This window comes from Oncorhynchus tshawytscha, unplaced genomic scaffold (genome assembly GCF_018296145.1).
Source record: "Oncorhynchus tshawytscha isolate Ot180627B unplaced genomic scaffold, Otsh_v2.0 Un_contig_3736_pilon_pilon, whole genome shotgun sequence".
NCBI lineage: Eukaryota > Metazoa > Chordata > Actinopteri > Salmoniformes > Salmonidae > Oncorhynchus > Oncorhynchus tshawytscha.
Window position 1 is genome coordinate 9,155 of NW_024607589.1, and position 20,942 is coordinate 30,096.

The window sequence follows — 20,942 nt, forward strand, 5'->3', positions numbered from 1 at the left end:
ACTCTACAGGAAGAGAGACTGCACTGAAGTAGACTAGACTCTACGGGAAGAGAGAGACTGCACTGAAGTAGACTAGACTCTACAGGAAGAGAGACTGCACTGAAGTAGACTAGACTCAACAGGAAGAGAGAGACTAGACTCTACAGGAAGAGAGAGACTGCACTGAAGTAGACTAGACTCTACAGGAAGAGAGAGACTGCACTGAAGTAGACTAGACAGGAAGAGAGAGACTAGACTCTACAGGAAGAGAGAGACTGCACTGAAGTAGACTAGACTACAGGAAGAGAGAGACTAGACTCTACAGGAAGAGAGAGACTGCACTGAAGTAGACTAGACTCTACAGGAAGAGAGAGACTAGACTCTACAGGAAGAGAGAGACTGCACTGAAGTAGACTAGACTCTACAGGAAGAGAGAGACTGCACTGAAGTAGACTAGACTACAGGAAGAGAGAGACTGCACTGAAGTAGACTAGACTACAGGAAGAGAGAGACTGCACTGAAGTAGACTAGACTACAGGAAGAGAGAGACTGCACTGAAGTAGACTAGACTACAGGAAGAGAGAGACTGCACTGAAGTAGACTAGACTCAACAGGAAGAGAGAGACTAGACTCTACATGAAGAGAGAGACTGCACTGAAGTAGACTAGACTACAGGAAGAGAGAGACTGCACTGAATTAGACTAGACTACAGGAAGAGAGAGACTGCACTGAAGTAGACTAGACTCTACAGGAAGAGAGAGACTGCACTGAAGTAGACTAGACTCTACAGGAAGAGAGAGACTGCACTGAAGTAGACTAGACTCTACGGGAAGAGAGAGACTGCACTGAAGTAGACTAGACTCAACAGGAAGAGAGAGACTGCACTGAAGTAGACTAGACTACAGGAAGAGAGAGACTGCACTGAAGTAGACTAGACTACAGGAAGAGAGAGACTGCACTGAAGTAGACTAGACTACAGGAAGAGAGAGACTAGACTCTACGGGAAGAGAGAGACTGCACTGAAGTAGACTAGACTACAGGAAGAGAGAGACTGCACTGAAGTAGACTAGACTACAGGAAGAGAGAGACTAGACTCTACGGGAAGAGAGAGACTGCACTGAAGTAGACTAGACTACAGGAAGAGAGAGACTGCACTGAAGTAGACTAGACTCTACAGGAAGAGAGACTGCACTGAATTAGACTAGACTCAACAGGAAGAGAGAGACTAGACTCTACAGGAAGAGAGAGACTGCACTGAATTAGACTAGACTCTACAGGAAGAGAGAGACTGCACTGAAGTAGACTAGACTACAGGAAGAGAGAGACTGCACTGAAGTAGACTAGACTCTACGGAAAGAGAGAGACTGCACTGAAGTAGACTAGACTCTACAGGAAGAGAGAGACTGCACTGAATTAGACTAGACTCTACAGGAAGAGAGAGACTGCACTGAAGTAGACTAGACTCTACGGGAAGAGAGAGACTGCACTGAAGTAGACTAGACTCTACAGGAAGAGAGAGACTGCACTGAATTAGACTAGACTCTACAGGAAGAGAGAGACTAGACTCTACAGGAAGAGAGAGACTAGACTCTACAGGAAGAGAGAGACTAGACTCTACAGGAAGAGAGAGACTAGACTCAACAGGAAGAGAGAGACTGCACTGAAGTAGACTAGACTCTACAGGAAGAGAGAGACTGCACTGAAGTAGACTAGACTCTACGGGAAGAGAGAGACTGCACTGAAGTAGACTAGACTCTACAGGAAGAGAGAGACTGCACTGAAGTAGACTAGACTCAACAGGAAGAGAGACTGCACTGAAGTAGACTAGACTCTACAGGAAGAGAGAGACTGCACTGAAGTAGACTAGACTACAGGAAGAGAGAGACTGCACTGAAGTAGACTAGACTACAGGAAGAGAGACTGCACTGAAGTAGACTAGACTCAACAGGAAGAGAGACTGCACTGAAGTAGACTAGACTCTACAGGAAGAGAGAGACTGCACTGAATTAGACTAGACAGGAAGAGAGAGACTGCACTGAAGTAGACTAGACTCTACAGGAAGAGTGAGACTGCACTGAAGTAGACTAGACAGGAAGAGAGAGACTGCACTGAAGTAGACTAGACTCTACAGGAAGAGTGAGACTGCACTGAAGTAGACTAGACTACAGGAAGAGAGAGACTGCACTGAAGTAGACTAGACTCTACAGGAAGAGAGAGACTAGACTCTACAGGAAGAGTGAGACTGCACTGAAGTAGACTAGACTCTACAGGAAGAGAGAGACTGCACTGAATTAGACTAGACTCTACAGGAAGAGAGACTGCACTGAAGTAGACTAGACTCTACAGGAAGAGAGAGACTGCACTGAAGTAGACTAGACTCTACGGGAAGAGAGATACTGCACTGAAGTAGACTAGACTCTACAGGAAGAGAGATACTGCACTGAATTAGACTAGACTCTACAGGAAGAGAGACTGCACTGAAGTAGACTAGACTCAACAGGAAGAGAGAGACTGCACTGAAGTAGACTAGACTCTACAGGAAGAGAGAGACTGCACTGAAGTAGACTAGACTACAGGAAGAGAGACTGCACTGAAGTAGACTAGACTACAGGAAGAGAGACTGCACTGAAGTAGACTAGACTACAGGAAGAGAGACTGCACTGAAGTAGACTAGACTACAGGAAGAGAGAGACTGCACTGAAGTAGACTAGACTCTACAGGAAGAGAGAGACTGCACTGAAGTAGACTAGACTACAGGAAGAGAGAGACTGCACTGAAGTAGACTAGACTCTACAGGAAGAGAGAGACTGCACTGAAGTAGACTAGACTACAGGAAGAGAGACTGCACTGAAGTAGACTAGACTCTACAGGAAGAGAGAGACTGCACTGAAGTAGACTAGACTACAGGAAGAGAGACTGCACTGAAGTAGACTAGACTCTACAGGAAGAGAGAGACTGCACTGAAGTAGACTAGACTACAGGAAGAGAGAGACTGCACTGAATTAGACTAGACTACAGGAAGAGAGAGACTGCACTGAATTAGACTAGACTCTACAGGAAGATAGAGACTGCACTGAAGTAGACTAGACTCTACGGGAAGAGAGAGACTGCACTGAATTAGACTAGACTCTACAGGAAGATAGAGACTGCACTGAAGTAGACTAGACTCTACAGGAAGAGAGACTGCACTGAAGTAGTACTACTGTCTGTTATGTTGTCAATATGGTCCAGTTTTAGACTAGACACTACTGTCTGTTATGTTGTCAATATGATCCCGTTTTAGACTAGACTCTGTCTGCTATGTCTCTACCCTCAGTTTACCACGACTGTTGTCAACATGATCCAGTTTTATAAACACACATGGCAAATTAGTTCAACTACATTTTGTAGAGCTGGCAATCAAATTGAATTGAACTGGGTTGAATCATTGACTTTGAGTTGAACTGGGTTGAATCATTGACTTTGAATTGAACTGGGTTGAATCATTGACTTTGAATTGAACTGGGTTGAACTGGGTTGAATCATTGACTTTGAATTGAACTGGGTTGAATCATTGACTTTGAATTGAACTGGGTTGAATCATTGACTTTGAATTGAACTGGGTTGAATCATTGACTTTGAGTTGAACTGGGTTGAACTGGTTTGAATGTCATTGACTATGAATTGAACTGAAGTGATTCTTTTCTCTCCCTCCTCCCCAGATTGAAGAAGGCCATGATTGGTTTTGAGCACATGTTCGAGGAGGTTCCCATCGTGATCAAGAACTCCCACCTGATCAACGTTCTGATGTGGGAACTGGAGGAGAAGTGTACTGTGGCCGACAAACACGAACTGCTCAACCTCTCCAGCAGGTATGTGACTTGGTGCTGTCTACCCCTAGTGCCCTAGAAGGTAGGGGCTAGGGGTTGATGTGGGGCTGTCTATCCTAGTGCCCTAGAAGGTAGGGGCTAGGGGTTGATGTGGGGGCTGTCTATCCTAGTGCCCTAGAAGGTAGGGGCTTGGGGTTGATGTGGGAACTGGAGGAAAAGTGTACTGTGGCCGACAAACACGAACTGCTCAACCTCTCCAGCAGGTATGTGACTTGGTGCTGTCTACCCTAGTGGTGCTGTCTACCCCTAGAAGGTAGGGGCTAGGGGTTGATGTGGGAGCTGTCTATCTTAGAAGGTAGGGGCTAGGGGTTGATGTGGGAGCTGTCTACCCTAGTGCCCTAGAAGGTAGGGGCTAGGGGTTGATGTGGGATCTGTCTACCCTAGTGCCCTAGAAGGTAGGGGCTAGGGGTTAATGTGGGAGCTGTCTACCCCTAGAAGGTAGGGGCTAGGGGTTGATGTGGGAGCTGTCTACCCCTAGAAGGTAGGGGCTAGGGGTTGATGTGGGATCTGTCTACCCCTAGTGCCCTAGGGGTTGATGTGGGGTGCTGTCTACCCCTAGAAGGTAGGGGCTAGGGGTTGATGTAGGAGCTGTCTACCCCTAGAAGGTAGGGGCTCGGGGTTGATGTGGGAGCTGTCTATCCCAGTGTCCTAGAAGGTAGGGGCTCGGGGTTGATGTGGGAGCTGTCTACCCTAGTGCCCTAGAAGGTAGGGGCTAGGGGTTGATGTGGGGGCTGTCTATCCTAGTGCCCTGGTCACAGGGTGGTGCTGTGCTCTGGCTGTCTCATTGTGTCTATTATCTAACCAACCAGGTCCATCTTACCCCACATCTGAATCCCAAAACCCTTACCTCATTATGGGGGGGCTAATCCTTACCTCATTATGGGGGCTAATCCTTACCTCGTTATGTGGGGGGGCTAATCCTTACCTCATTATGGGGGGCTAATCCTTACCTCGTTATGTGGGGGGGCTAATCCTTACCTCGCTGTGGGGGGCTAATCCTTACCTCATGTGGGGGTAATCCTTACCTCGTTATGTTGGGGAGGGGGAGCGGGCTGTTCCTTACTTCGTTATGTGGTGGGGCGGGCTAATCCTTACCTCATTATGTGGGGGCGGGCTAATCCTTACCTCATTATGTGGGGGCGGGCTAATCCTTACCTCGTTATGTGGGGGCGGGGTTGTGTTGGGGCGGGCTAATCCACTCAGAGACGATGGAGCGTCATGCTCTCTCCCTCCGTGTGAAGAAATCTGACTTCAACCACAGAGCCCACACACCCAGGTTCTGAGAGGCAGGACAGACAGCAGACACACGCCTAGGTCCTGAGAGGCAGGACAGACAGCAGGCTGACACACCAGATGTGTTTCCCTGTCATGGCTCATTTTGTGACTGACAGCTGCCTGTCCTGTCGCTAGATGGCTAGAAGATGCATATCGTTCATACTAACGAGGCAGACCTTTTTTCTGACGAGCCAATTGGAAAGTAGCCTAGTTAATTTAAGTGGAAAATGTAGCCGGCTGAAAATGTCTGTTTAGCCGACACCTGGCACTAATGGATAACACTGGTACTACCCCCTACGCGCTACCCCCTACGCGCTACCCCCTACGCGCTACCCCCTACGCGCTACCCCCTACGCACTACCCCCTACGCACTTTGTAGATAAACTACCAGCCATGTCTGTCTTAGTCCACATACTGAACACCAAATGGACTGCTTTCCTACCTCCTCCTCCTAGGCTCTCTGTTATAAAAGCAATTTCCCCTCACTACTCCCTCTCCCCTCACTACTCCCTCTCTCTGTGTTATAAAAGCCATTTCCCCTCACTACTCCTTCTCTCTGTGTTATAAAAGCCATTTCCCCTCACTACTCCCTCTCTCTGTGTTATAAAAGCCATTTCCCCTCACTACTCCCCCTCTCTCTGTTATAAAAGCCATTTCCCTCACTACTCCCTCTCTCTCTGTTATAAAAGCCATTTCCCCTCACTACTCTCTCTCTGTGTTATAAAAGCCATTTCCCCTCACTACTCCCTCTCTCTCTGTGTTATAAAAGCCATTTCCCCTCACTACTCTCTCTCTGTGTTATAAAAGCCATTTCCCTCACTACTCCCTCTCTCTGTGTTATAAAAGCCATTTCCCCTCACTACTCTCTCTCTGTGTTATAAAAGCCATTTCCCCTCACTACTCCTCTCTCTGTGTTATAAAAGCCATTTCTCCTCACTACTCCCTCTCTCTGTGTTATAAAAGCCATTTCCCCTCACTACTCCCTCTCTCTGTTATAAAAGCCATTTCCCCTCACTACTCCCCTCTCTCTGTTATAAAAGCCATTTCCCCTCACTACTCCCTCTCTCTGTGTTATAAAAGCCATTTCCCTCACTACTCCCTCCTCTCTCTGTGTTATAAAAGCCATTTCCCCTCACTACTCTCTCTCTGTGTTATAAAAGCCATTTCCCTCACTACTCCCTCTCTCTCTGTGTTATAAAAGCCATTTCCCCTCACTACTCCCTCTCTCTCTCTGTTATAAAAGCCATTTCCCCTCACTACCCCTCTCTCTGTGTTATAAAAGCCATTTCCCCTCACTACTCCCTCTCCCCTCACTACTCCCCTCTCTCTGTTATAAAAGCCATTTCCCCTCACTACTCCCCCTCTCTGTGTTATAAAAGCCATTTCCCCTCACTACTCCCCCTCTCTGTGTTATAAAAGCCATTTCCCCTCACTACTCCCTCTCTCTGTGTTATAAAAGCCATTTCCCCTCACTACTCACTCTCTCTGTGTTATAAAAGCCATTTCCCTCACTACTCCCTCTCTCTCTGTTATAAAAGCCATTTCCCCTCACTACTCCCTCTCTCTGTGTTATAAAAGCCATTTCCCTCACTACTCCCCCTCTCTCTGTTATAAAAGCCATTTCCCTCACTACTCCCTCTCTCTCTGTGTTATAAAAGCCATTTCCCCTCACTACTCCCTCTCTCTCTGTTATAAAAGCCATTTCCCTCACTACTCCCCTCTCTCTCTGTTATAAAAGCCATTTCCCCTCACTACTCCCTCTCTCTGTTATAAAAGCCATTTCCCCTCACTACTCCCTCTCTCTCTGTTATAAAAGCCATTTCCCTCACTACTCCCTCTCTCTGTTATAAAAGCCATTTCCCCTCACTACTCCCTCTCTGTGTTATAAAAGCCATTTCCCCTCACTACTCCCTCTCTCTGTGTTATAAAAGCCATTTCCCCTCACTACTCCCTCTCTCTGTGTTATAAAAGCCATTTCCCCTCACTACTCCCCTCTCTCTGTGTTATAAAAGCCATTTCCCCTCACTACTCCCCTCTCCCCTCACTACTCCCCTCTCTCTGTGTTATAAAAGCCATTTCCCCTCACTACTCCCTCTCTCTGTGTTATAAAAGCCATTTCCCTCACTACTCCCTCTCTCTCTGTTATAAAAGCCATTTCCCCTCACTACTCCCTCTCTCTGTGTTATAAAAGCCATTTCCCTCACTACTCCCTCTCTCTGTGTTATAAAAGCCATTTCCCTCACTACTCCCTCTTTAACTGTGATAATGGAGATTCCTCTGAGGCGCTTTGATTCATTTAGAGCAGTTTGTATCCCAAATGGCACCCTATACCCTATAAAGCGCACTACTTTTGACCAGACGGCCCTATATAGGGAATAGGGTGCCATTTTGAATTAATCCTAGGTATTCACTTCATTATTGATTGCCAACAGATTAACAGTGGTCCTCATTAAACATGCAGAAGACAGAGTGAGTTATGAACTGTTGGTCTTTCTGACATACATTAAATTCTCTGGCAACAGCTCTGGCGGACATTCCTGCAGTCAGCATACCAACTGCACGTTCCCTCAACTTGAGACATCTGTGTGTCATTGTTTTGTGTGACAAAAACTGCGCATTTTTAACATTTTAGAGTGTCCCCAGCACAAGGTGCACCTGTGTAATGATCATGCTTTTTAATCACTTTATTGATATGCCACACCTGTCAGGTGAATTGATTATCTTGGCACAGGAGAAGTGCTCACTACCAGGGATCTAAACATATTTGCGTATGGAACATTTCTGGGATCTTTTTATTTCAGCTCATGAAACATGGGACTTTACATGTTGCGTTTATATTTTTTGTTCGGTGTAGATACTCGACAATGCTAACCGAAATGACATAGTGGGAAGAAAAACGCCTGTACAGAATTATATATATTTTTTACCTTTTCTTAACTAGGCAAGTCAGTTAAGAACAAATTCTTATTTTCAATGATGGCCTAGGAACAGTGGGTTAACTGCCTGTTCAGGGGCAGAACGACAGATTTACCTCTACGCTCTAACCACTAGGCTACCCTGCCGCCTCTACGCTCTAACCACTAGGCTACCCTGCCGCCTCTACGCTCTAACCACTGCCGCCTCTACGCTCTAACCACTAGGCTACCCTGCTCTAACCACTAGGCCCTGCCTCCCTGCATATTATATTCCACATAAAAAAATGTCAACGCAATAGATTTTTGGTCCTGAATACAAAGTGTTATGTTTGGGGCAATTACAACACATTACTGAGTACCACTCTACATATTTCCTAGCAAAGTGGTGGCTGCATCAAGTTATGGGTATACTTGTAATCGCTAAGGTCTAAAGAGTTTTTCAGGATTAAAAAAAAATGGAATGAAGCTAAGCACAGGGAAAATCCTAGAGGAAAACCCGGTTCTGCTTTCCACTAGACACTAGGAGATTAATTCACATTTCAACAGGACAATAACCTAAGACACGAGGCCAAATCTACACTGGAGTTACTTACCAAGAAGACAGTGACTATTCCTGAGATGCCGAGTTACAGTTTAGATTTAAATCTACTTGAACATCTATGGCAATGATCAACAACCAATTTGACAGAGCTTGAATCATAAAATGTAAAAAATGATAATGTTGTTTTGCGCACACTCCAGGTGTGGGAAGCTCTTAGAGACATCCACAGAAAACCCTCGGCTGTAATCACTGCCTAAAGTGCTTTTACAAAGGGTGTGTGTGTGTGTGTGTGTGTGTGTGTGTGTGTGTGTGAGAATACTTATAGAAATTAAATATTTCATTTTCAAAAAAAAAAATCTAAAAACATGTTTTCACTTTGTCATTATGGGGGTATTGTGTGAAGTCGGGCGACTTTCTGTTTTAAATAAATGGAATCCATTTTGAATTCAGGCTGTTGCACAACAACATATAGAATATGTAAAGGAGTATGAATAGTTCTGAACTCTCTCTCTCTCTCTCCTCCCCTGTGGGGCCCTGTTGCGGAGTCTAGCCATGAAATGTCTGGCCAAATGGGTTTTCTGAAGTTGTCAGATTGCCTCGTGCGTTGCTTGGTCCTTCTGTCCGTGTGGACAGAGATGCTTCACATCTTAACAGGAAATAGATTTGATGTCATTTCCACTGTGTCGTCTTCACATCGGCCACATTTGTCATCGTCATATTCTGAGAACAGTGTTTTGTTCCTTCTAAAACCAGGTGTCACTAACAGTCATCGTGACATGTCCTTGCCATTATTTATAACATATTATATCTCATTCCTGTTGGCAGGTTCGGCCTATTAGAAGAGAGGATCTCTTGTGTTGTATTAGTCCATAGTGTTGTGGTGTTAGTCCATAGTGTTGTGGATTAGTCCTAGTGTTGTGGTATTAGTCCATAGTGTTGTGGTGTTAGTCCATAGTGTTGTGGTGTTAGTCCATAGTGTTGTGGTGTTACTCCATAGTGTTGTGGTGTTACTCCATAGTGTTGTGGTGTTAGTCCATAGTGTTATGGTATTAGTCCATAGTGTTTAATTAGTCCATAGTGTTGTGGTGTTAGTCCATAGTGTTGTGGTGTTAGTCCATAGTGTTGTGGTGTTAGTCCATAGTGTTGTGGTGTTAGTCCATAGTGTTGTGGTATTAGTCCATAGTGTTGTGGTATTAGTCCATAGTGTTGTTGTATTAGTCCGTAGTGTTGTGGTGTTAGTCCGTAGTGTTGTGGTGTTAGTCCATAGTGTTGTTGTATTAGTCCATAGTGTTGTGGTATTAGTCCATAGTGTTGTGGTGTTAGTCCATATTAGTCCATAGTGTTGTGGTGTTAGTCCATAGTGTTGTGGTAATAGTCCATAGTGTTGTGGTATTAGTCCATAGTGTTGTGGTATTGGTCCATAGTGTTGTGGTATTAGTCCATAGTGTTGTGGTGTTAGTCCATAGTGTTGTGGTATTAGTCCATAGTGTTTAATTAGTCCACAGTGTTGTGGTATTAGTCTACAGTGTGAGGTATTAGTCCATAGTGTTGTGGTATTGGTCCATAGTGTTGTGGTATTAGTCCATAGTGTTGTGGTATTAGTCCATAGTGTTGTGGTATTAGTCCATAGTGTTGTGGTATTAGTCCATAGTGTTGTTGTATTAGTCCATAGTGTTGTGGTATTAGTCCGTAGTGTTGTGGTGTTAGTCCATAGTGTTGTGGTGTTAGTCCATAGTGTTGTGGTGTTAGTCCATAGTGTTGTGGTGTTAGTCCATAGTGTTGTGGTGTTAGTCCATAGTGTTGTGGTATTAGTCCATAGTGGTATTAGTCCATAGTGTTGTGGTAATAGTCCATAGTGTTGTGGTATTAGTCCATAGTGTTGTGGTATTGGTCCATAGTGTTGTGGTATTAGTCCATAGTGTTGTGGTGTTAGTCCATAGTGTTGTGGTATTAGTCCATAGTGTTTAATTAGTCCACAGTGTTGTGGTATTAGTCTACAGTGTGAGGTATTAGTCCATAGTGTTGTGGTATTGGTCCATAGTGTTGTGGTATTAGTCCATAGTGTTGTGGTATTAGTCTATAGTGTTGTGGTATTAGTCCATAGTGTTGTTGTATTAGTCCATAGTGTTGTGGTATTAGTCCGTAGTGTTGTGGTGTTAGTCCATAGTGTTGTGGTGTTAGTCCATAGTGTTGTGGTGTTAGTCCATAGTGTTGTGGTGTTAGTCCATAGTGTTGTGGTGTTAGTCCATAGTGTTGTGGTAATAGTCCATAGTGTTGTGGTATTAGTCCATAGTGTTGTGGTATTGGTCCATAGTGTTGTGGTATTAGTCCATAGTGTTGTGGTGTTAGTCCATAGTGTTGTGGTGTTAGTCCATAGTGTTGTGGTGTTAGTCCATAGTGTTGTGGTGTTAGTCCATAGTGTTGTGGTGTTAGTCCATAGTGTTGTGGTGTTAGTCCATAGTGTTGTGGTGTTAGTCCATAGTGTTGTGGTGTTAGTCCATAGTGTTGTGGTATTAGTCCATAGTGTTGTGGTATTAGTCCATAGTGTTGTGGTGTATTGGTCCATAGTGTTGTGGTATTAGTCTACATTGTGAGGTATTAGTCCATAGTGTTGTGGTATTAGTCTACAGTGTGAGGTATTAGTCCATAGTGTTGTGGTATTAGTCCATAGTGTTGTGGTGTTAGTCCATAGTGTTGTGGTATTAGTCCATAGTGTTTAATTAGTCCACAGTGTTGTGGTATTAGTCTACAGTGTGAGGTATTAGTCCATAGTGTTGTGGTATTGGTCCATAGTGTTGTGGTATTAGTCCATAGTGTTGTGGTATTAGTCCATAGTGTTGTGGTATTAGTCCATAGTGTTGTTGTATTAGTCCATAGTGTTGTGGTATTAGTCCGTAGTGTTGTGGTGTTAGTCCATAGTGTTGTGGTGTTAGTCCATAGTGTTGTGGTGTTAGTCCATAGTGTTGTGGTGTTAGTCCATAGTGTTGTGGTGTTAGTCCATAGTGTTGTGGTATTAGTCCATAGTGTTGTGGTATTAGTCCATAGTGTTGTGGTATTGGTCCATAGTGTTGTGGTATTAGTCCATAGTGTTGTGGTGTTAGTCCATAGTGTTGTGGTGTTAGTCCATAGTGTTGTGGTGTTAGTCCATAGTGTTGTGGTGTTAGTCCATAGTGTTGTGGTGTTAGTCCATAGTGTTGTGGTGTTAGTCCATAGTGTTGTGGTGTTAGTCCATAGTGTTGTGGTGTTAGTCCATAGTGTTGTGGTATTAGTCCATAGTGTTGTGGTATTAGTCCATAGTGTTGTGGTATTGGTCCATAGTGTTGTGGTATTAGTCTACATTGTGAGGTATTAGTCCATAGTGTTGTGGTATTAGTCTACAGTGTGAGGTATTAGTCCATAGTGTTGTGGTATTAGTCTATAGTGTTGTGGTATTAGTCCATAGTGTTGTGGTATTAGTCTACAGTGTGAGGTATTAGTCCATAGTGTTGTGGTATTAGTCCATAGTGTTGTGGTATTAGTCCATAGTGTTGTGGTATTAGTCCATAGTGGTATTAGTCCATAGTGTTGTGGTAGTTAGTGTTGTGGTATTAGTCATAGTGTTGTGGTGTTAGTCCATAGTGTTGTGGTATTAGTCCATAGTGTTGTGGTATTAGTCCATAGTGTTGTGGTGTTAGTCCATAGTCTTGTGGTGTTAGTCCATAGTGTTGTGGTGTTAGTCCATAGTGTTGTGGTGTTAGTCCATAGTGTTGTGGTAATAGTCCATAGTGTTGTGGTATTAGTCCATAGTGTTGTGGTATTGGTCCATAGTGTTGTGGTATTAGTCTACATTGTGAGGTATTAGTCTATAGTGTTGTGGTATTAGTCCATAGTGTTGTGGTATTAGTCCATAGTGTCGTGGTGTTAGTCCATAGTGTCGTGGTATTAGTCCATAGTGTTGTGGTATTAGTCCATAGTGTTGTGGTATTAGTCCATAGTGTTGGTCCCTTCCATTCAGAAGCACTAAAACATAATGTTTTTCTCCAGGCCCTCTCTGAAAGGGTTTCTACCAGGCCCTCTCCTGTGCCCCAGCCCTCTCTGAAAGGGGTTTCAGCAGGCCCTCTCCTGTGCCCCAGCCCTCTCTGAAAGGGGTTTCAGCAGGCCCTCTCCTGTGCCCCAGCCCTCTCTGAAAGGGTTGTGAACAAGGAGCAGGGGCGTGAGAGGGAAGGTTAATTGAGTGCAGGTTATAAGAGAGATGTGAATTTTTTTTTTAATCCAAAACACTCTGTTCTGAGGTGAAGGAGATCAGTGTAGAGAGAAATCTGTAGAGCGATTCTTCCATTCATTCACAAGGTGGACTGACTCGGTGCACAACTGAGCAAGAGGACAAGTACATTAGAGTGTCTAGTTTGAGAAACAGACTCCTCACAAGTCCTCAACTGGCAGCTTCATTAAATAGTACCCGCAAAACACCAGTCTCAACGTCAACAGTGAAGAGGCGACTCCGGGGTGCTGACCTTCTTGGCAGAGTTTCAAAGAAAAAGCCATATCTCAGACTGGCCAATAAAAATAAAAGATTAAGATGGGCAAAAGAACACACACACTGGACAGAGTAACTCTGCCTAGAAGGTCAGCACCCCTGAGTCGCCTCTTCACTGTTGACGTTGAGACTGGTGTTTTGCGGGTACTATTTAATGAAACTGCCAGTTGAGGACTTGTGAGGCATGTGTTTCACAAACTAGACACTCTAATGTACTTGTCTTCTTGCTCAGTTGGGCGCCGGGGCCTCCCACTCTTTCTATTCTGGTTAGGGCCAGTTTGTGCTGTTCTGTGAAGGGAGTAGTACACAGCGTTGTATGAGATTTTCAGTTTCTTAGCAATTTCTCACATGGAATAGCCTTCATTTCTCAGAAAAAGAATAGACTGACGAGATTCAGAAGAAAGGTCTTTGCTTCTAGCCATTTTGAGCCTGTAATCTAACCCATAAATGCTGATGCTCCAGATACTCAACTAGTCTAAAGAAGGCCAGTTTTATTGCTTCTTTAATCAGAACAGTTTGCAATTATGTTAGCACATCTGAAAAGGGGTTTTCTAATGATCAATTAGCCTTTTGAAATGATAAACTTGTATTAGCTAACACAACGTGCCATTGGAACACAGGAGTGATGGTTGCTGATAATGGGCCTCTGTACGCCTATGTAGATATTCCATTAAAAATCAGCCGTTTCCAGCTACAATAGTCATTTACAACATTAACAATGTCTACACTGTATTTCTGATCAATTTGATGTTATTTTAATGGACAAAATATTAGCTTTTCTTTCAAAAACAAGGACACGTCTAAGTGACCCCAAACTTATGAACGGGTGTGTGTGTGTGTGTGTGTGTGTGTGTACCACACATGTGGAGATCCTCCGTTCACCTCCTCTTCGTCTCTCAAAGACACAGCGGTTGGAACCAAAAATCTTACATTTGGACTCATCAGACCAAAGGACAGATTTCCACCGGTCTAATGTCCATTGCTTGTGTTTGTTGGCCCAAGTCTCTTCTTATTATTGGTGTCCTTTAGTAGTGGTTTCTTTGCAGCAATTCGACCATGAAAGACCAATTTAACGAGTCTCCTCTGAACAGTTGATGTTGAGATGTGTCTGTTACTGGAACTCTGTGAAGCATTTATTTGGGCTGCAATCTGAAGTGCAGTAAACTCTAATGAATTTATCCTCTGCAGCAGAGGGAACTCTGGGTCTTCCTTTCCCTGTGGCGGTCCTCATGAGAGACAGTTTCATCGTAGCGCTTGATGGTTTATGCGACTGGAACTTGGAAGAAACTTCCTTGAAATTCTCCACATTGACTGACCTTCATGACTTCATGTCTTTTAAAGTAATGGACTGTCGTTTCTCTTTGCTTATTTAAGCTGTTCTTGCCATAATATGGACTTGGTCTGTTACCAAATAGAGCTATCTTCTGTATATCCCCCCCTTACCTTGTCACAACACAACTGATTGGCTCAAACTCCTTAAGACGGAAAGAAATGGCACAAATTTAACTTTTTAACAATGCACACCTGTTAATTGAAATGCATTCCAGGTGACTACCTCATGAAGCTGGTTGAGAGAATGCCAAGAGTGTGCAAAGCTGTCATCAAGCAATCGTCTTATTCTTTCAACCAATCACCAGTCACTTGTCAGTGCAGTACATGTTGAGTACCCTTCTTTTATAAGCATGCTGAAAGACTGTTGTTAATTTGTTTACAGAGAAATAGTCTTGTATTTGGTCGAAACACTTCTCTTTTTTTTCTCTCCACCCAAACAGTTTTCTAAGAGCTGGCAACAAGCTGAAAGGTGTTGCCGTTAGAGCCATTTTTAAAGGCCCCTTTACCGCTCTTGGGGAGCGGAATGACTTTGTCGTCAGGCCTAGACGGAAGACAGACTCCCCTCTAGATTCAGATTAAAGATAATGACCGATTAGGAGTGGCTATAGAGTCAGTTACCATCTTCACTAGCTTTCCTTCTAAGTTGTCAATGCCAGGAGGGTTGTTCATTATTGATTGATTGATCCACATCTCCCTCGCTAACTTGATCAAATTGCAAATTGTTTCCTTTTCATCAAATCAAATCAAATCAAATCAAATCAAATCAATCTGCATTAGTTGTTTTATGCATGAGCACAGTTGCTCACTGGCATTTTTTCCCCCTCCTAAACTTTCCCACTTTGGCAATGAAATAATCATAAACCTAATTGGCAACATCAAATGGTTTTGTGATGAATAAGCCATCTGATTCGCTGAAAGACGGAGTAGAATCAGTCTTTTCTACCCATAATTCCATTTAAAGTACGTTTTATGTTGTTGATCTTGGCTTCATCGTCACAGTTTCTTCTTCTTTTGTTGACGAGTCGAGTCGTATCGTTTCTTACTTCGCAGGAAGTCGGTCAGTCAGATGTACAGCCAGACTTATTAGCCACTTCCTTGTGTCCCGTCTCTTTCAACCAATACAGTTTCTTAATTTCCTCATCGATTCATGGAGCCTTAACAGTTCTGACAGTCAGTCTCCTTTCCTCATCGATCCACAGAGCCTTAACAGTTCTGACAGTCAGTCTCCTCATCTCCTCATCGATCCACAGAGCCTTAACAGTTCTGACAGTCGGTTTCTTCATCTCCTCATCGATCCACAGAGCCTTAACAGTTCTGACAGTCAGTTTCTTCATCTCCTCATCGATCCACAGAGCCTTAACAGTTCTGACAGTCGGTTTCTTCATCTCCTCATCGATCCACGGAGCCTTAACGGTTCTAACAGTCAGTTTCTTAACAGGTACTTGTTTATCAATAATTGGAAAAAGCTATTTTAATATATTCATCAAGAGGAGCGTCTGGATGTTCCTTATTAATCACATCAACAAATATGTTTAACAACATCCACATAAGAGTCACAGTTAAATGTTTTGTATGATCTCTTATATACTATTTAAGGCCCAGCTGTTGGAGCTTTGTCCTTCCTGTATATAGCCGCTATACTGTGATCACTGCATCCAATGGGTACGGATAAACAACGTTCTACGGTATTAGTAGCAATGTGATCGATACACGTGGATGATCTTGTTCCTGTAGTGTTTATTATTATTATTATTAGTGGATACATCCTGAACCAGATTACAGACACTGGTTACAGTGAAGCTTCCTGTTGAGTGGGTTGATTGAAAACCAGATTCAATATTCAGGTCCCCTGAGAAAGTAGACCTCTGTTTACATCACGAACACTATCAAGCATTTCACACATTATTTAGATACTGACTGCTAGCACTTGGTGGCCTGATTAAACACCCCACAATAAAAGGCTTTAGATCTGCCAAGTGAACCTGCAACCACAACACATCAATAACACCTGACATAAGATCTTCTCTAAGCATTACAGGGAATATGGCTCTGAATATTACAGCAACACCTCTCCCATAAGATCTTCTCTAAGCATTACAGGGAACATGGCTCTGAATATTACAGCAACACCTCCCCCATAAGCATTACAGGGAATATGGCTCTATATATACAGCAACACCTCCCCCATAAGCATTACAGGAATATGGCTCTGAATATATATATATATACAGCAACACCTCCCCCATAAGCATTACAGGAATATGGCTCTGAATATATACAGCAACACCTCCCCCATAAGATCTTCTCTAAGCATTACAGGGAATATGGCTCTGAATATATATATATACAGCAACACCTCTCCCATAAGATCTTCTCTAAGCATTACAGGGAATATGGCTCTGAATATATACAGCAACACCTCCCCCATAAGATCTTCTCTAAGCATTACAGGGAACATGGCTCTGAATATAATATATACAGCAACACCTCCCCCATAAGCATTACAGGGAATATGGCTCTGAATATATACAGCAACACCTCCCCCATAAGATCTTCTCTAAGCATTACAGGGAATATGGCTCTGAATATATACAGCAACACCTCCCCATAAGCATTACAGGGAATATGGCTCTGATATATATACAGCAACACCTCCCCCATAAGATCTTCTCTAAGCATTACAGGGAATATGGCTCTGAATATATACAGCAACACCTCCCCATAAGCATTACAGGGAATATGGCTCTGAATATATACAGCAACACCTCCCCCATAAGCATTACAGGGAATATGGCTCTGAATATATATATATACAGCAACACCAGCAACACCTCCCCCATAAGCATTACAGGGAATATGGCTCTGAATATATACAGCAACACCTCCCCCATAAGCATTACAGGGAATATGGCTCTGAATATATACAGCAACACCTCCCCCATAAGCATTACAGGGAATATGGCTCTGAATATATACAGCAACACCTCCCCATAAGATCTTCTCTAAGCATTACAGGGAATATGGCTCTGAATATATACAGCAACACCTCCCCATAAGCATTACAGGGAATATGGCTCTGAATATATACAGCAACACCTCCCTATAAGATATTCTCTAAGCATTACAGGGATATGGCTCTGAATATATACAGCAACACCTCCCCCATAAGCATTAAGCATTACAGGGATATGGCTCTGAATATAATATATACAGCATCACCTCCCCCATAAGCATTACAGGGATATGGCTCTGAATATATACAGCATCACCTCCCCCATAAGCATTACAGGGAATATGGCTCTGAATATATATACAGCAACACCTCCCCCATAAGATCTTCTCTAAGCATTACAGGGATATGGCTCTGAATATATATACAGCAACACCTCCCCCATAAGCATTACAGGGAATATGGCTCTGAATATATATACAGCAACACCTCCCCATAAGCATTACAGGGAATATGGCTCTGAATATATACAGCAACACCTCCCCCATAAGATATTCTCTAAGCATTACAGGGATATGGCTCTGAATATATATATATACAGCATCACCTCCCCCATAAGCATTACAGGGAATATGGCTCTGAATATATACAGCAACACCTCCCCCATAAGATATTCTCTAAGCATTACAGGGATATGGCTCTGAATATATATATATACAGCAACACCTCCCCCATAAGCATTACAGGGAATATGGCTCTGAATATATACAGCAACACTCCCCATAAGATATTCTCTAAGCATTACAGGGATATGGCTCTGAATATATATATATACAGCAACACCTCCCCCATAAGCATTCCTGTCTCTTCTATAGATGTTGTATCCTTGTATTGCTGCTGCTGTATCATCAAAGTGATTCTCAGAAAAGGCTAATTATATAAATGTTATCGGATGTCAGCAAGTTATTGATTTCCTGACCCTTATTTCTAAGGTTATATATATTAACATATATATATATTAACATATATATATATTAACATATATATATATTAACATATATATATATTAACATATATATATATATTAACATATATATATTAACATATATATATTAATATATATATATTAATATATATATTATATATATATATATATTAATATATATATATATATTAACATATATATATATTATATATAAATACATATATATATATTAATATATGTTAATATATATTAATATATATATATATTTATATATATTAATATATATATATATATTAACATATATAAATACATATATATATATTAATATATGTTAATATATATATTAATATATGTTAATATATATATATATGTTAATATATATATATATTAATATATATATATATATTATATATATATATATATATTAATATATATATATGTTAAAAATATATATATGTTAATATATATATATGTTAAAATATATATATGTTAATATATATATTATATATATATGTTAATATATATATATGTTAATATATGTTAATATATGTTATATATATATATATATATATATATATTAATATATATATATAAATTAATTAATATATATATATATATATATATATATATATATATATATATATATATTAATATATACTATTATTAATAATATATATATATATATATATATATATTAACATATATATTTGATATATATATATATTAATATATATTAATATGGGCAGTTTTCAGCCCTTTCCTAGGCAGCTTCTCGTTGACAGACATTAATATGGGCCGTTTTCAGCCCTTTCCTGGGCAGCTTCTCATAGACAGACATTAATATGGGCCGTTTTCAGCCCTTTCCTGGGCAGCTTCTCGTTGACAGACATTATATGGGCCGTTTTCAGCCCTTTCCTGGGCAGCTATGGAAAAGAACAAGGAAAGCAAGAAGAATATAAATATACATTCAGCAGTCAGTTGGTGTGCTGTGCTGCGGGGTTGAAGCTACGAACCCATAGGCTCTCTCATCCCTTCCAGACTTTTGGGAGGGGAGGGGTGGACAATGAGCCTGTCATAGTGGATGTAAGCAATGTCCCCGCCCGCTCTGGCAGCTTTCATGGCTGAGATCAGTTCTTTCCTCTTCTGTCGCCCAGCTTCAGGATTTACAGACTGGGGGTATTTACAGACTGGGGGTATTTACAGACTGGGGGTATTTACAGACTGGGGGTATTTACAGACTGGGGGTATTTACAGACTGGGGGTATTTACAGACTGGGGGTATTTACAGACTGGGGGTATTTACAGACTGGGGTCAGGGAGAGGTCGAACATGTCAGCGAAGGCACTTCCCGGCGGGTCAGCCTTTATGCCTTGAGTACCCGTCCTGGTAATCCGTCTGGTCCCGCGGCCTTGGCTGTGTGAGACCGAGAGAGAGAGAGAGAGAGGAAACACCAGAGCTATGGGCGGCTGAGTGAACCTGTCCCCCCTCGGACGACAGACGCCACTGTCTGTTCCGAGCATCTGTAGTGTGTAGTTCATCTCCCCTCAGTAACCACCCGGAGAATGTCATCTAATGTGTAGTTCATCTCCCCTCAGTAACCACCCGGAGAATGTCATCTAATGTGTAGTTCATCTCCCCTCAGTAACCACCTGGAGAATGTCATCTAATGTGTAGTTCATCTCCCCCCAGTAACCACCTGGAGAATGTAATTTAATGTGTAGTTCATCTCCCCTCAGTAACCACCTGGAGAAGTCTCTGCAGCTCCTGATGGACAGAGTGGATGATATGAGTCAGGACATTGTCAAGTATAACACCTACAGCCGTAACCTCAGCAAGCAACAGCAGCAGAAACACCAGGTAACACACACACACCCACAGAGACGTACACACACACACACCGAGAGCCACAGAGAGACACACACACCCACAGAGAGACACACACACACACACCCACAGAGACACACACACACCCACAGAGAGAGACACACACACACCCACAGAGAGAGAGACACACTATTATCATGATGGGAAAATGTAATCAACACACTGTAGTTGATAATGAGATCATCTACTTCCTGGACAGTGATTGTGTTAGAGGGGCGTTATAGAATTAGGTTTAGACCATGTCCACAGGGAGTCCTCTCCTCCAGAGAGGAAGGGAGGGGGAGAGAGAGAGAGACCATTGGGTTGTCATCTAAAGTAGTGCACTATTTAAGAGATCGGGTAGTATTTGGGACTTGTCCTGCGGGAAGCTGCTAACCAGATCCACAATACCAGAGAGACAGAGGCTTGGTACTATATAATATAACTCTGTTGATTGATCCACTATACCAGAGAGACAGAGGCTTGGTACTATATAATATTGATGTATCCACTATACCAGAGAGACAGAGGCTTGGTACTATATAATATAACTGTATCCACTATACCAGGGAGACAGAGGCTTGGTACTATATAATATTGATGTATCCACTATACCAGGGAGACAGAGGCTTGGTACTATATAATATTGATGTATCCACTATACCAGGGAGACAGAGGCTTGGTACTAATTTTGAGATAGAACGCTAAATCCCAGTT

General features: G+C 42.4%; 1 long non-coding RNA gene across 1 annotated transcript; it reads left to right on the forward strand.

Annotated features, from left to right (window-relative positions):
* Positions 1-3,440: 3,440 nt before the first annotated feature.
* On the forward strand, positions 3,441-20,203 carry LOC121842778. The gene is made up of 2 exons (XR_006081316.1): positions 3,441-3,830; positions 20,099-20,203. It is a non-coding gene; the product is annotated as an uncharacterized LOC121842778 (long non-coding RNA).
* Positions 20,204-20,942: the final 739 nt, after the last annotated feature.